We start from the raw sequence: 16,449 nt of genomic DNA on the forward strand, positions 1-16,449 counted from the left end.
TACTTTAGAAAATGAATAAAGTTCATATCTTGTTCTACTAGAAAATTAAAGATACAAAATCTAAGGAAGCATATATACATATTTAACAGCTACTCACCCTGATAGATAGTAACGTAAAGGTTTAATAATGCTACTGTCTCCTTCTTCTATGGAAGAGCATACAGAACATTTTAATGAAAACGTAATTTGGATGTCCGACTTGAAGGTAGATAATTGTTGTTAAAAACGATGTGAATAATTTGTCCTTCAAGCATTACGGAGTTCATTATGCTTCGATCATTACTTTTACATATCTCAAACATTGTCTGGTAATCTTCAACTTAACTGTTCTTTATATTATCATAATAATAATCAGGCCGGTAGCCAGCCCAAAACTACAGAGGGCCACGGTAGAAGTTAGAGGCCACCCGATCCAACCATATTATAGTTCATTGGCAAACCTACCGTGAAAATTTTAGGGGGCAGTAAAAATTTAGGGGGACCGGTCCCCTAGACCCCCTGAATACAGCCCTGATAATATTCTGCAGGTGAAAGTGTATTTTTTGTTCAGCTATGTATATAGTCTTATAATAAAAAAAAATGACTTGAAATGACATGTTCAGAAATATATTAGATGGTCCCTTTCCATAGTACTAATTTTTGTAGTTCTTCAATCATATGTATTTTTAATTTCCAGATCTTGTAGTTCTTATTTAACATTCTTCAGTATGATTCTTGTAGTCGATAGTAGAACGAATTTTTATAGTAAACGAATTCTCGATATTTTATTTTATTTTATTTATTTTTCTTGAGTAATTAAATTATATGCTATAATTTGGGATTGTTGTGAGATTATTATTGTAGCTTATTGTTTATTTATTTAGTTAACACATTCAATCATTTATTTATTTTCCAAAAGAAAATGTGTTAAGAACATTCCGTTGTAGTATTGGTTTGCCTTCTAAAAATTTCCAGGTTATTAAACTTTTCCTTATTCTATATTATTATCTACTGTACACTATGCTCTGTTTCTTATTATTGGCTTCTATTTCCTTCTACGCTCATCCCATCTTTCTATTCATCATCTCCCAGATAATAACAATTTAGTCAATCTATCCTCGGATAAACTGTCTATCACTTGGACTTAATATAACTGTGAAAAGTATGAAATCAAGTTGCCCTTAAGGGAAGTAATTGAAAAGAGGGAATTATGTTAGCTTTTTAAGTTTAAATACAATAACAAGAAAAGAAAAATGATTATATGTATATAATATGTGTGTGTGTTCAAAACAACACCGACCGACAATTTTGGAGAGGTGATTCCTGACACCAAGATAAGACAAAAAGTATAGACCAACCTGGATGCACAAATGCTTCCTTTCGGAGTTATAAGCTGCCGAAAATATAATAATAATAATAATAATAATAATAATAATAATAATAATAATAATAATAATAATAATAATAATAATAATAATAATAATAATAATAATAATAATAACTTTAAAGGTCTATAGCTCCAAAACTATGGAACCTACCGTAGTCGGATCAGGACTTCACTTAGGAACTAATATCTGCGCTATCTAAAAATACATGTTTCAGAATCCTGCGGTACTCATGCAACAATTTTTATAGAGGAACTTTGGCTACGGGGATATAATTTGAAGTACTCACCAACTACCTCTATAAAACTTGCTGCGGAAGTACCGCAGGATTGTGAAACTTGAATATTTGGATAGGGCACATAATAGTTTCTAAGTGAAGTCTTGACCCGACTACGGTAGGTTCCATAGTTCCGGAGCTATGGACCTTTAAACTTCATTTTTTCGTGTTTTCGTCAGTCTATAACCCCGGAAGGAAGCATTTGTGCACCCAGGTTGTTTATACTTTCTATATTATCTTGGTGTCAGGAATCACCTCCCAATCTTTGTCGGTGTTGTTTTGGAACACCCTGTATATTAGTAAAAACGTGGAGTATGAACAAAAAATAAAAGCGAGAATAGATATGTGGAAAGGAGTATCTTAGAAAAATAAATAATTTGTAAATATTTAGAAATATGGCAGATCAAATATTTTGTGCTATATTGTATTATACGAAAAAGAAACATACATTACGCAAAAGTGATTGAAGAGCTCAAATGCAAAACAAGTTATATACAGTTCTTTTCTTTAAAAAAATAAATATTTTTCAGTAGCAATGCTTTTGCTCATGTCTGTGAGGTATCTTGTGCAGAAAGCGCTATATCTTTCAGATTACGAAACAAGAAAATTTTACATTTGTTTCAAAGAAAGCTATATCAAGTAAGGTGTTTAGTTTGTAATGAGTTATATTCTCTCTTCCTTTCTGTTAACATTATGAGTTCTCAATTTCACTTTATACTAATAATGTCATTGTTCAAAGTGCTGTAGCAGTCGACATGGTGAGAGAATACTGAAGAGTGAGAAAATAATAAACCTCAGAGGACATTAAGGACTAACTAAAAGTCTTAGGTTTTGAGAGATATATTTTTTTTTTGACACCGTTTTCTCGCTTTTACGGTGAGGTTGAAATGGTTGTTTTTGGGGGTTTTTCGTTTTAGATTTTACCAGTTATGCTTAGCCTTTTCTCTGTTTTCGTTTCTATTTGTTTTTGTTTTATTGTAGTATATCATCAAACTAATATTTTATTTCTAATTTATTTTTCAGATATTATTTTTGTGAGCAGCATAGATCAGCCATTAGTCTTATCATAACAGAGACAATCAGTCTCGTTGCTGATCTCATCATGAAACCCCAATCAAGCAATCAACTTTCCAACTAAATTATCAATCGAAACGAGGAAAAACGAAGTTGCGTATCCTGTTCATCACTTCTTGAAAAATCTTACGTCAATGAATGAACATTTAAAAACTTCAGACGCATTCTCCTCGTTGTAACTGTAGAAGCCAGAACAAGATCAATATTATGAGAACCACGATTCAAACCTGGTTTTGGAATGCTCCTAAACACAAGGGAATACATTGGAAACTTTGAAAGGTGATCTAGCAGAATAATAAAATTTAGAAGAAAAAGGAAAACAGATTGGCGAAATGGAAAAACAAGGAGTAAGAGTTGGAAAAAGTACAGGAAAATTATCAAAATTGGAAAAAGGAAAAGAAATTGTTCAAAACGAAAATGGTTACAATTTATGAATTATACTAAACTGGATAATTCCTTCGCCAAGAGAAAGAGGTTAGTAAAAAATCATCATGTACGGAAGTCTACATTTTACGATCAGCGATCTACCAGTAATATTAGGTATCTAAAAAGATTCTATTGCAGTTCCACATGGTGACATGGCATGTGCTCTCCACAGCTTCCAAGTAGGAAGAAAAGTAATGTTATGTTATAATTTGTACAGTTATATGGGAACATTAGTGACAGCAGGTCATGCTAGAAAGCCCCTAACAATATTATGCTTGCGTACATACTTCATGTTTAAATTGTGATCGAATACTTATTAAACAGAAAGAAAAATAATACCAGGTATTCTATAGGGATTGCAAGTAAGCGGGTTGTGCATTGGTGACTAAACAAATTTAAGAAAAGTGACGAATCCTTCCAGAACTCACTACGTAAGGGACGTTCACAAGCCATAGACAAGTAGGCACTTAAGGTATTACTGAAGCTAATAATGATAAAACATATAAGGCAGTAGAAGAAGCATTCAATTCCAGTAGAGAAATCTTTGGCTAACACATCAAACAGCATAGGGATGGTGAACCCTACGTGAGTTGACTGCAGCTCAGAAAGCAATACATGCAAACGCGTGTGTTTCTTTGTTGCCTTATCAGAAAAAAAATCCATTTATAGACATAGTGCTGACATACGACACACCACAGGTTAGTCCAACATTGATTATAGGTTAGTACAATTAAAGATGACTCGTGAGGAAAGTTACACTGCTAAAAATTGAAGTTTTTTCGCTTTGAACTAAAAGGACAAACTTTCCCTAACATACCAATTGTTGTATACGACAGTTAATATATAGATAACCATTTGCCCTTAGTTTGAAGCGATAAAACATTATTTTTTTTCGATGTGATTTCCTTCACGAGCCGCTTTTGGATACAACATAAATCTATTCTAAACAACGTAAACAAAGATGCAACAACAGGTTATGTACACCTTGTCTCAAAAAGGTTGAGCGCATTCTTTACTGGTGTTTTGAGGCAATAATTTTCTAAGTCCAGCTTCGGGTATCTTCGGGAAAAAGTAAGCCAGGTTCGAACCTCCAAGCCAGCCTTTGCAATCGGGAAAAAGTTTGCAGATGTGTTTTTCTTCTTTTAAATATAATAAGACTTGTTACCAAGTGTTTAAAAAAGCAACATTGATTGAAATACTTAATGATACAATATTTCGAAACCTTTTTTTTTTTTTAATGTTAGCACATGCTTGTTTGTCATTTAGCTCTCCATACGTAATGGAACATTTAAATACGTTAAGGAATCTTTCCATATGTAAAAGAATGCTCAAAGTTAAGAAATAGAACATAATTATCGCCTGAGTACTAAAATAAAAGTCAAAGTAGAACAGAAAAAGCGTTTGTAATGGATATGAATGTCATAATTATCTTGAGATCCGTTACACCTCGCTAGAAGGTTGTGTTAGCTCATTGGTAAGCTGTCGGATTTCAAATCATAAGGTTGAGGGTTCGAATCCCGTCTAGGCTAATCCTTTTTTTAAAATTATATTTTCCGCAATGCATGAAAAATTATATAAAATAATTACATTAGAATACATAAGTTGTGTATATATAACATAATCATTGCAGAACATAGTAATTATTATGTTTTAAATATAACATCTGAGATAATTTTCACAGTAGGTCGGTATTATATATGAGGATGTAAATACAAGTTAAGAAACTCGTTCAATAGCAATAAATAAATCATGTAGTGTATTTATTTGCAGCTATTTGTCATATAGAGGGTAATCCTCAACATTCATAATACAGAATGTCATTTATGTTCTTGAAAAGTTATTCGATGCATAAACAGAAGGTATAAACAGAGAATCCAAAGTCGGAACGCTCGCAAAAAAAATTCATGAACCCCAAAGGTCACGTGAGCAGACTGGAATTGTCCTTATGAAGCATGCCACAGCAGAAAGTCTTTACATAGATTTTCAATTCAATTCCTGATATATGCTTTTGCAATGTGGAGGTGGTGATGCCTTGAGTCGGCCTCTCTCGCTCGCTCGCTCGCTCGCTCACTCTCTATTTATACAGAATATAAAAGTGGATTTATGTGTGTATTTCAACATAATTCTGATATATCTAGAGCAATTTTAACTATATTTCTTACAGTCTGGAAAAAGAGTACTGTCGGGATACATATCAAAAATGCTAGAAACGGGTCGATATTAGTATCGAATCTATAGTTTCGTGGTCGCTTAGGTGAATAGTTCTACTTTCAATTCAAGTCCAATTAAGCTTCCATTAGCACCCAGGGTGGTTACGTAGCGACATAAAGATATCGAAATCATTCGATATTAGAATCGAATCGTAAGTTTTCAGCGCCGCTAACAGTGCAGCATTTCCCATTAGTCCACATTAGTCCATATTTCACATTAGTCCCATTGCCTAGAGGGCAACATATTTGCAGAGTGCAAAGTTTAAAACTTGAACAATATTTTAATTTTTTCCGTATGAAAAAGTTATAAATCAAGAGCAAATATACTATTTCACGAACAATCCTCTTTTACTATTCTAATATGTTTAATAATAGCGTAAGAAATCTAATAGTAATTCAGAACATGTTTCACAGTTGTTATTTTTTGTTACATAGTTGTAGCTGTAGCATGTAGTGAGTGGAATTTAACTGTAATAAATTCACTAATTAACCATATTCGAATTAAGTTTTATTTTTAAGTTCGGGATGAAGGGGTGGAGAAATATGTAGTTATTGGGGGCACCGAGCTTTTCTACATTTTACTTTCAAGATCTCCATTTTTCTTTTGTCATTTGTTCCTAATAAAAAAAAGTTCAGTCACTTTTGGATTGTCATAGGATAGTAGGAGTTGGATTTTGGGATGCAGCCTGTGAGATTCTAGAGGAGCTAACTGCTTGAAAAAATATTTTTGAATCATCTGTAACATATGAAATAAGGATATGTATCATAAAAAATTGAAAGTAACTATGTCTGCATAATCATCACGGTCAAATTGCAAAGTCAAATGAATTGACGTTTGGTATATAATCAGGCTCCATTCCCAACTGGGAAGTTACCATACGCGTGTCACTTTCATTATAATACATATCCTTAGGGGGAGTAGAAGTCCGAATTTTTGCGAAAAATTTAGTATCTTACAAGCCGTTCAACTGAGAGCTGAAATTCAACATATAACTCTTTATTAAAAATAAAGAAAATATGTCCTGGCATTTTTTAAAATTATCTTTTATGGGCGGGGGGACGGGGGTGCATTTTCTATATATTGGAAATTGGTAGTGGGTTGATTTGTAAAAATAATCGAAAACGATTGATATTAGTTGAGAAACAAATTGAGTAATGCATACTAAAGTTCTTTTTGAATTTTATACCCACTGCTTTCTATTTATAATTGCTGAAGCTGGTGTTTAATGTATGGAGCGTTCCGAGCATAAGGCAATCAAGCCATAAAGTTAGAGAAAAATGGCCATAAAATTTGTAACATGGGCATTTTCAATTAGTACGGCATGCTTAATTATATAGAAAATTAGTTTCTCTCTCTCTCTCTCTCTCTCTTTTTTTTTTTTTTTTTTTTTTACGTTGGTCTACTTTTCCTTGATTTGAAACTTTCAAATTTCACCCTATTTTCTACTGAAATGTGTCTGTAAGGCAACAAAGAAATAATTATATATGATAAATTTAAATTCATTTTAATTTGGAAGATGAGAAACACTTTGCCATTATATATCGTAAAGGTCAGACCCACCAGTATTGTAACAGAGAGGTGCTTGAGCCATTGACGGTAGAAATTCAAACTCCGATAAGTGATAATTTCACAGTCTTGTTTTATTACAAGTGTAACCTCTTTAGTCAATGGAGAGGAGGACGTGGGCCATCGGTCAGAGTTGATGTCGATGGGTTTTGGTGGGTCGGAGTTGGTCGCAATGGTTCAGAGTGGTTCATAGTTGGTGGTGGGTCAGAGTGGATCACGATGGTTGATGGGTCAGAGTGGGCCAATGGGGCATTTGGGTGGTGGGTGATAGTGGGTCATGGTGGGTCGTGGATCAAATTTTCATTGACCCACACCATCTCTGGTTAAAATTGTACTAAAGATAAGAGGCACCGAAGATGCATGTCGGCTATTATGCTCAAATTTTGCTCATGGATAGTACTCCACCAGGAAGCAATAAATCTGAAACGGTTCACGGTATCACCTTCTAGAACTCGAAATGTAGGGGTTTGTCTGATTGGCTAAATTAAGACGTCAATGATTTATCCTTCAACAACCAAGCCTTTTATGATCGTTTCCGTGGGGAAGTCAGGAGAACACGTGCCTAGTAATCGTAATATTGATAGTTTGCGTCCACCCCGGGTATTTGTTTTGTGTTTTTTTGATTCACCTAAATATAAACAAATCACACATATAGGCATTTTGACATATTTTGGGAGAGTAATTTTGTGGTTCGTTGGCGTTTCATCGCGTCTCTGCTGCTGGTGGTAAAGTTTTCAAAATGGAACTTGGGCCACCACGGATCGTCGCTGCGGGGCCACCAATTTCTGGCGAGAGGTCAATAGTTGACCATCTGTAGTCCACCGACGCTTACAGCTTAGAGTAATGAACGATATCTTTGCCTTGTAGAGTTCATGACTACCGACGTCGGCAGTCAACTAGCTTTTAATATTCCTTTACTAACCATCTATTGTTCATGTTTGTACACGGTGTTGTCATAATAATAATAATAATAATAATAATAATAATAATAATAATAATAATAATAATAATAATAATAATAATAATAATAATAATAATAATAATAATTATTATTATTATTATTATTATTATTATTATTATTATTATTATTATTATTATTATTATTTGTAGTAACAGTAGTATAATTGATGATAGAATAAATATTGTCTATGTATTGTCTAGGTAGGACTACACACAGGATTTGGCTCGTTTTGGTTCGACTTGACTCTAATCCGAGTCGAGTTGGAAGATATTTTTCGCGCCGAGTCCAAGAGTAGACCTCAAAGATGTCTGTTTCGAGTCGAGTCGAGTTTCAAAGAAAAGTCGTTCGTGCCCATCCCTACTAATGAGAGCTTAATCGGAGTTAAGCGAAATTGAAAGTCTCACTATTTATCTAAGCGACCCCGAAAACTATGAATCTAATATCGATCATTTTCTAGCAATCTTTTATATGTATCCCCCTCCCATTCACCATAGGTAACCCGACAGCAATCTTTTTGAAACTATAAGAAATGTGGTTAAAATTACTCTAGACCAGTGGTTCTCAATCTAATTCCTATCACGATCCCCTTTTATCACACGCTCTTGCCAGCGACCCTTTTATAATTTGTTTTATAATAAGCTTGTGTGAGATTTTTAACATACCTATTTCTATAATAGTAGAATCCATTTTTTTGTTTATAGTGAACAGTGCCATGGAAAATCAGTGCCCGGGGCGAGAGTATAGTACGATGTCACCGTATATATGAGTGACGTCGACAGACTAGCTACGAAGCACCACCATGGTTGGCACGAAGCTCAATAACATTTTCAAAATAAGCCCTACCTTTCCTTAATTTTGAGCACATTTTATTACGTTTTTCCTTCTATTTTACACATGTGCACATGTACTTTCCTAACATGAGTAACACACTTCCTCCGAAATGTGTGGCCCCTTTTTTCGGCGCCCCGCACTGACAGTGGATACAGTAACTGTAATATCTATATTCCCAATGACGAAGGCGCTGGTTCAAGATGGATGTTAAACTCCTTCATTGAAGAGGCCATTAACGTATCCGATCTAAGCCCACAACTTCTTGACCAAATAATAGAATGATCATGCTACAAGTCTTTGCAACTGGTTTTTTGTAACGAAGACTTGGACAAGTTCTGCCTGATGAGGAGAGAAGAATATCCTGGTCTGGGGATTGCTGCTTTAAAAGTAATAATTCCATTTGCTATATCGTACTTGTGCGAAAGTGTGTTTTTTTTATGGTAAACATAAAAACAAAGATAAGAAATCGCTTATCAGTTGAAAATGGTTTGATAATGTTCGTCATGAAGATTGAACCGGACATTGCTGCACTAGTGAAATTACACCATGCTTAGGTATCTCATTAGGTTTTAACTTTAATTGTATTTCAATGTGCAGGTTTTGTTGCATGTGTATTTTTCTAGTATTTCTATATACAGTTCTCATTAGTTTTATATCATACCTCTTTGATTTAAATTCATTTTTAAACAACTCTACTAACTAACTAACTCTATGGCCTATGGAACCCGGAGGTTCAATGCCGCGTTCACAAAAGCTCTACACTGACTTCTATCCTTAGCCAATTGGATCCAGCTTCTACTTTGTATTCTTATCTCAGCGAGATCCATCTTAATATTGTCCTCCCATCTGCGCCTAGGTCTTCCTAATGGTCGTTTTCCGATTGGTCTTCCAGTCAAGATTTTGAAAGCGTTTCTACTTTCTTCCATTCTAGCTACATGACCTGCCCACCTAAGCCTTCTAGACTTGGCGACCCTAACAATGTTGGGTAAACCGTATAAATTATGTAGTTCCTCGTTATGAAGTTTCCGCCATTCCCCATTCCCGTTCCTCTTGGGTCCGAATATTCGTCTAAGGATCTTGTTCTCAAATACTTTCAGTCTATGTTCTTCCCTCAGAGTAAGCGACCATGTTTCGCAACCATACAGAACAACAGGCATGATTATCGTTTTGTATATTTTAAGCTTCAAATTTCTCGACAGAATTCGCGACGACAAGAGACTTTGAACCGAATAGTAACACGAATTCTACACCCTTTGAAAATGTACAGTAGACTTATTTTTTATTGTTCTTTACAGTGTGTATAAAAAATAAAAGTATGCTTATCAGAACAAAATTAAAAATAATATTTAAAAATAATTTCTGGTATTAGATTCTAACTATATTTATCTCTTCCGCCTATCTTCGCGATCCCCTAGGGGCCGCGACTCCCAGGTTGAGAAACCCTGCTCTAGGCATGCATGAGTTATGTTGGAACATACATACATACACTTTTATGTGTATAAATGCAGATAAGAGAGAGTTGAGAGAGAGCGATTAAGGAATTGCCGCTCTCAATCTCTTCACTTTACTTTTGCGATTCGCGAATTTCTTGCGTGACAGTTTGGGGCTAGCTAGTTTTTTGTCTTGGACCACGATCCGATTTTCGAAATGCTCTACCTAAATGCTGTAATGCGAATATTGAGAAGTTATCTGCGATGAAAGTAGCTGCAAATAAATACATTACATAATTTATTTATTGCTATTACACGATTTTTTAAATTTGTATTCAATATTCACACATAACACACCGACGTTCTGTCAATACCTCAGATGTTATATTTTAAAGATAAGAATTACTTATGTCGTGAAATGATATGAATATATATATTCAACTGATATATACAACTGATGATATGAATATATATATTCAACTGATATATACAACTGATGAATTGTAATGTAACTATTTTACATAATTTTCATGCATTGAGGAAAGTAAAATATCATAAAAGAATTTCACCTGAACGGGTATCGAACTCACGATTTAAGCGCTCGGTGGTGTACCACTGAGCTAATATGACCGCTTTTCGGAAGCTGCTTCTGAAATATAACTGAGCTCATACGTAAATGCTCTTTTCCGTATGGAAATCACAATGACGAAACGAGAGTGTGAATACATAGTCTCGAAATATTGTATCATTAAGTATTTCAATGTTACTTTTTTCTACACTTAATACCATTTGAACATGTCTTATTATATTTAACAGAAGGAAAAACATATCTGTACATCGTTTCCCGATTACTAAGGTTGGCTTTGGAGGTTCGAACCAGCAGCTTTAGTTTACTGTTTTCCGAAGATACCCGAAGTTGGACTTCGAAAGTGTTTGTCTCAAAACAGCTATCATCATATCGCTCAATCTGTTTGGTATATGGTATATGTTTTCATACGTGTAAAGTCAGTATAACAATTCATTCTTTAAACAGCTTTTCGTATGTATTAATATTCCTTTATAAAAACTGTTTTTAATATTATTATTACGGCGCACCATTTTCAGATTTCTTTCGCGAGTCGTTGACCAAGTCGTTCCCCACCAGCGTTGCCAGACTCACAGCTCGGAATTATTCCAAAACCTGATCGAACTTATGCTAGATTCGGTCAAATTATGCTAGATCCTCATAATTACTAATTCAGGAGTTTAAAAAAACGAAGTTGAGATACGATAACGTAACTTAAAATACACAGAGAGCAAGAATGCATGGATAGAACTCAATACTTCACGCACCAAAATTTTAACTCAACTAAATTAATGCAGTCGTTGCCAGATTCAATGGCGTATATGTCGTATAAATGAATGCAAAGTTTTTGTTTACATATTTTGAAAGAAAATTACTTCGCAGCATAAGCGGAGTTGGGAATCGTCTGCTGGGGGGGGGGGAAGATTTTTGGTCGGTCTCGGAGCTGTCATTTCAGGAATAAATATGATCATGAAGTCAGAAATAAAGATGGTGAAGTTGTCAAAAAGTTGGGGGGAGAATGGCCCCCATAGCTCCGCCCATGCGTCGGAGTTAAAGGATTAGAAAACCCTGGGTGGAGCCACAAAAAAAGCCCAAAGACGTTTCGAACTTACTTCGAAAAATAAGACTGCCTGTATGGTTTACCGACTGTATGAATCAATGGAAGAGGATACATTTCTGCCGTTCTTTTTCTTCCCACGACCAACTTCTTTCTCATCTTCAGGTTTTACGGCTTTTTGATAAACTTGCTGAAATTGTGCTAGATTTGGGCAGGATGCTAAAAGCAAGATGCTAGATGCTAGAGACATGCAAATTATGCTAGATCTAGCATCATTATGCTAGATCTGGCAACGCTGTTCCCCACAATAGGCGTGTCGTGCAAGTAACCAATCACACGTCAGGTACTAGCTTTTACCTATTGCTTCCTTCTCACAGCTCAGAACATTGGTAACTATGGATAGACGTACAGCAGTAATTACTTTATGGGAGTTGGAAGGTTATTCTGCAACTGCAGCTAGCAGGCGAGTAGGTGTCCCGGCCTCTACAGGAAGGCGATGGATTCGGAAATATGGTGCTACAGGTCAGACTGATAATTTACGATCTCCTGGTCGTCCGCATGTGTCAACCGAAGCCCAAGATGCGAGATTAGTAAACGAAGCCCGGTTAGACCCACTAAGGACGTCTAGACAGCTAAGGGAAGTTTCTCTCTTTCCTGGTAGTAAGCATACAGCTCTGCGAAGGCTTCGTCATGCTGGGTTACGTGGCCGTGTTGCTGCCGTGAAGGAAAAACTCTCAGGCGACCACAAAATTTACCGTCTCGCGTTTGCACAGGCGAATGTGGGTCTCAATTGGGAAAACGTAGTTTTCTCAGATGAATCCATATTCACAACATCAAAGGAGGGACGCCGTTTTGTGTATCGTCCGAGAGGCACCCGATATGACCATGGATATGTGGCTGCTTGCAATCGCAGTGGCCATGTATCTATTTTATGTTGGGGTTGGATTTCCAGTCGCGGAGCAGGACAGCTTCATAGAATTGAAGGACATCTGGACAATGCTCAGTACTTAGACATTATCAGTAATATCATGGTGCTATCTGTACGAGTATTTCAGCCTGATGGTGTAATTCAGTTCCAGCAATACCAGTCGCCAATACATACTTCCCGTGTGATTCAGGAATGGTTCGCAGGGCATCCTGAGATTGATTTAATCGACTGGCCGCTCGTGGAGCAGACCTCAATCTCATGGAAAATATGTGGGCAGAAGTGAAGCGTACTCTAAGGGAAAGTTGACCTGAGGCAGATCCACCAAGAACTCAGGATGACCTGTGGCATCTTGTTTCCGAAGCATGGCTGGAGGTAGGGGAAGGAGATAGATTTGTCACCCATGTAATAGATTCCATGCCCAGAAGAATGGAGCGTGTAATAAATTCAGAAGGGTCTTGGACACAATATTAATGTCCCAGCCTTAACTCCCGAAAACAGCCCTTTTCAGGGCTACCTAAACGCTTCTGAAAATATTTCTAGAAGTAAACCACTCCTTGTATCCGATTTCTGTGCAATCCTACCAACAAAAGAATGATAATTATCTGTAGGCTTTGAACTCAAGACCTCTTTATTGGCAAGTCCGTACTCTACCAGTGAGCTAACATGAACACGCAAACCCAATCTGAAGAAATACGATTTTCAATTTCTGGTATTCGATGACAATGATCCTCATATACTTGGCAAATGTTGTATTCAACTTGGGATATTCCGCAACACACATACACACACACATAAACAAAGCGAAAGAGAGAGAGAGAGAGAGAGAGAGAGAGAGAGAGATGAATATACAAAAGCATATTCAACGTATTCGAATGAGACTCTAAGTAACGACATTCCGTTCTAAAGAGAATTTGTGTTTCTTCCCGTGACGTTAAGGGGATCGGGAAAAGTTATGTATCTTGAAGCAGGATACGACTTTGGATACTCTGTTTATACACTTTCTATATCCGTAGGAATATATTGTATTTCACGAATGTAAATGACATGCTGTAATGAGAATATTGAGAAGTTACATCTATATGACAAATAGATGCAAATAAATACACTACATAACTTATTTATTGCTATTAAATGATTTTCCTAACTTGTATTTACATCCTCATATATAATACCGACCTACTGTGAAAATTATCTCAGATGTTATATTTTAAACATAATAATTACTATGTTCTGCAATGATTATGTTATATATACACAACTTATGTATTCTAATGTAATTATTTTATATAATTTTTCATGCATTGCGGAAAATATAATTTTAAAAAAAGGATTAGCCTAGACGGGATTCGAACCCTCAACCTTATGATTTGAAATCCGACAGCTTACCAATGAGCTAACACAACCTTCTAGCGAGGTGTAACGGATCTCAAGATAATTATGACATTCATATCCATTACAAACGCTGTTTCTGTTCTACTTTGACTTTTATTTTAGTACTCAGGCGATAATTATGTTCTATTTCTTAACTTTGAGCATTCTTTTACATATGGAAAGATTCCTTAACGTATTTAAATGTTCCATTACGTATGGAGAGCTAAATGACAAACAAGCATGTGCTAACATTAAAAAAAAAAGGTTTCGAAATATTGTATCATTAAGTATTTCAATCAATGTTGCTTTTTTAAACACTTGGTAACAAGTCTTATTATATTTAAAAGAAGAAAAACACATCTGCAAACTTTTTCCCGATTGCAAAGGCTGGCTTGGAGGTTCGAACCTGGCTTACTTTTTCCCGAAGATACCCGAAGCTGGACTTAGAAAATTTTTGCCTCAAAATACCAATAAAGAATGCGCTCAACCTTTTTGAGACAAGGTGTACACCTTGTCTCAAAAAGGTTGAGCGCATTCTTTATTGCTGTTTCGAGGCAAAAATTTTCTAAGTCCAACTTCGGGTATCTTCGGGAAAAAGTAAACCAGGTTCGAACCTCGAAGCCAACCTTTGCAATCGGGAAAAATCTTGCAGATGTGTTTTTCTTCTTTTAAATATAATAAGACTTGTTACCAATTATATATAAAAAAAGCAACATTGATTGAAATACTTAACGATACAATATTTCGAAACTGTATTAATGCCAGCACATGCTTGTCATTTTGCTCTCCATACTTAATGGAATATTTAGATACGTAAACGAATCTTTCCATATGTAAAAGAATGGTGAAAGTTAAGACATAGAACATTATTCTCTCCTGAGTACTAAAATAAAAGTCAAAGTAGAACAAAAACAGCGTTTGCAGCAGATATGAATGTAATTATTATCTTAAATACCGCTATATATCGCTAGAAGTATTATTTGTAGAGCGCTTCTGTTAGCTCAGTGGTACGCCGTTGGAATTCAAATCGTAAGGTCGAGGGTTCGATTCGCATCAGAGTCAATGTTCTTTTTTTATGAAATTCTATTTTCCGCAATGCATGAAAAATTATATAAAATAATTACATTAAAATGCGTCAGTTGTATATATATAACATATAATCATTGCAGAACATAGTGATTATTATGTTTAAAATATAACAGGTGTTCACAGTACGTTGGTATTCTATGATATATGTGAATGTTAAATACAAATTAAGAAAATAATTTCATCGCAATAAATAAATTATGTAGTGTATTTATTTGCAGCTATTTGTCATATAGGAGTTCCTTCTGAACATTCGTATTACAGCATGTCATTGATATTCTTGAAAAATTATCCGAGGCATAAAAAGATGGTATAAACAGAGAATCCAAAGTCGGAACGCTCGCAAGAAATTCATGAACCCCAAAGGTCACGTGAGCAGACTGGAATTGTCCTTATGAAGCATGCCACAGCAGAAGGTCTTTACATAGATTTTCAATTCAATACCTGATATATGCTTTTGCAATGTGGAAGTGGTGATGCCTTTGGTCGCTCTCTCTCACTTTCTCGCTCGCTCACTCTGTATTTATATATATGAAAGTGGATGTATGTGTGTGTTTCGACATACTTCTGATATGTCTAAAGCAATTTTAACCATATTTCTTACAATCTGGAAAAGAGTACTGTCGGGATATATATCAAAAATGCTAGAAAAGGATCGATATTAGTATCGAATCCATAGTTTCGTGGTCGCTTAGGTAAACAGTTCTACTTTCAATTCAAGTCCAATTAAGCTCCCATTAGCACACAGGGTGGTTACGTAGCGACAAAAAAATATCGAAATCAACCAATATTAGAGTCGAAGCGTAAGTTTTCAGTGCCGCATTTCCCATTAGTCCAACTAGGCCCGTGCCTAGAGGGCAACATATTTGCAGAGCGCAAAGTTTAAAATTTTAATTTTTTTTTGTATGAAAAAGTTAAAAAAATCGAGAGCAAATATACTATTTCATGAGCAGTCCTCTTTTACTATTCTAATATATTTAATGATAGCGTAAGAAATCTGAAAATAATTCAGAACATGTTTCCCATTTATTTTTTGTTACGTAATTGTAGCTGTAGCATCTAGTGAGTGGTATCTAACTGCAATAAATTCACTAATTAAGCATATTCGAATTAAGTTTTATTTGTGAGTTAGGGATCAAGGGACGGAGAAATGTGTAGTTATTGGGGGCGCCGAGAGCAAAAGTGTGTAGGGACGCCGAGCTTCTAAATGCAGCACTGTTCGCTAAATTAATTGGTAGAAATTTTAATGCCATTTAAGACCAAATTTAGTCCTAGCAGTGGCAGTATCCGTTTGCTGTCCTA

General features: G+C 35.4%; 1 protein-coding gene across 1 annotated transcript in view; it reads right to left on the bottom strand.

Annotated features, from left to right (window-relative positions):
• Positions 1 to 16,449, bottom strand: part of LOC145680859 (kielin/chordin-like protein) — a 1,295,905-nt gene that overhangs the window by 21,047 nt on the left and 1,258,409 nt on the right. The window lies entirely within an intron of this gene.

The sequence above is a fragment of the Thermobia domestica genome, chromosome 3, assembly GCF_964235325.1.
Source record: "Thermobia domestica chromosome 3, izTheDome1.hap1.1, whole genome shotgun sequence".
Lineage (NCBI taxonomy): Eukaryota > Metazoa > Arthropoda > Insecta > Zygentoma > Lepismatidae > Thermobia > Thermobia domestica.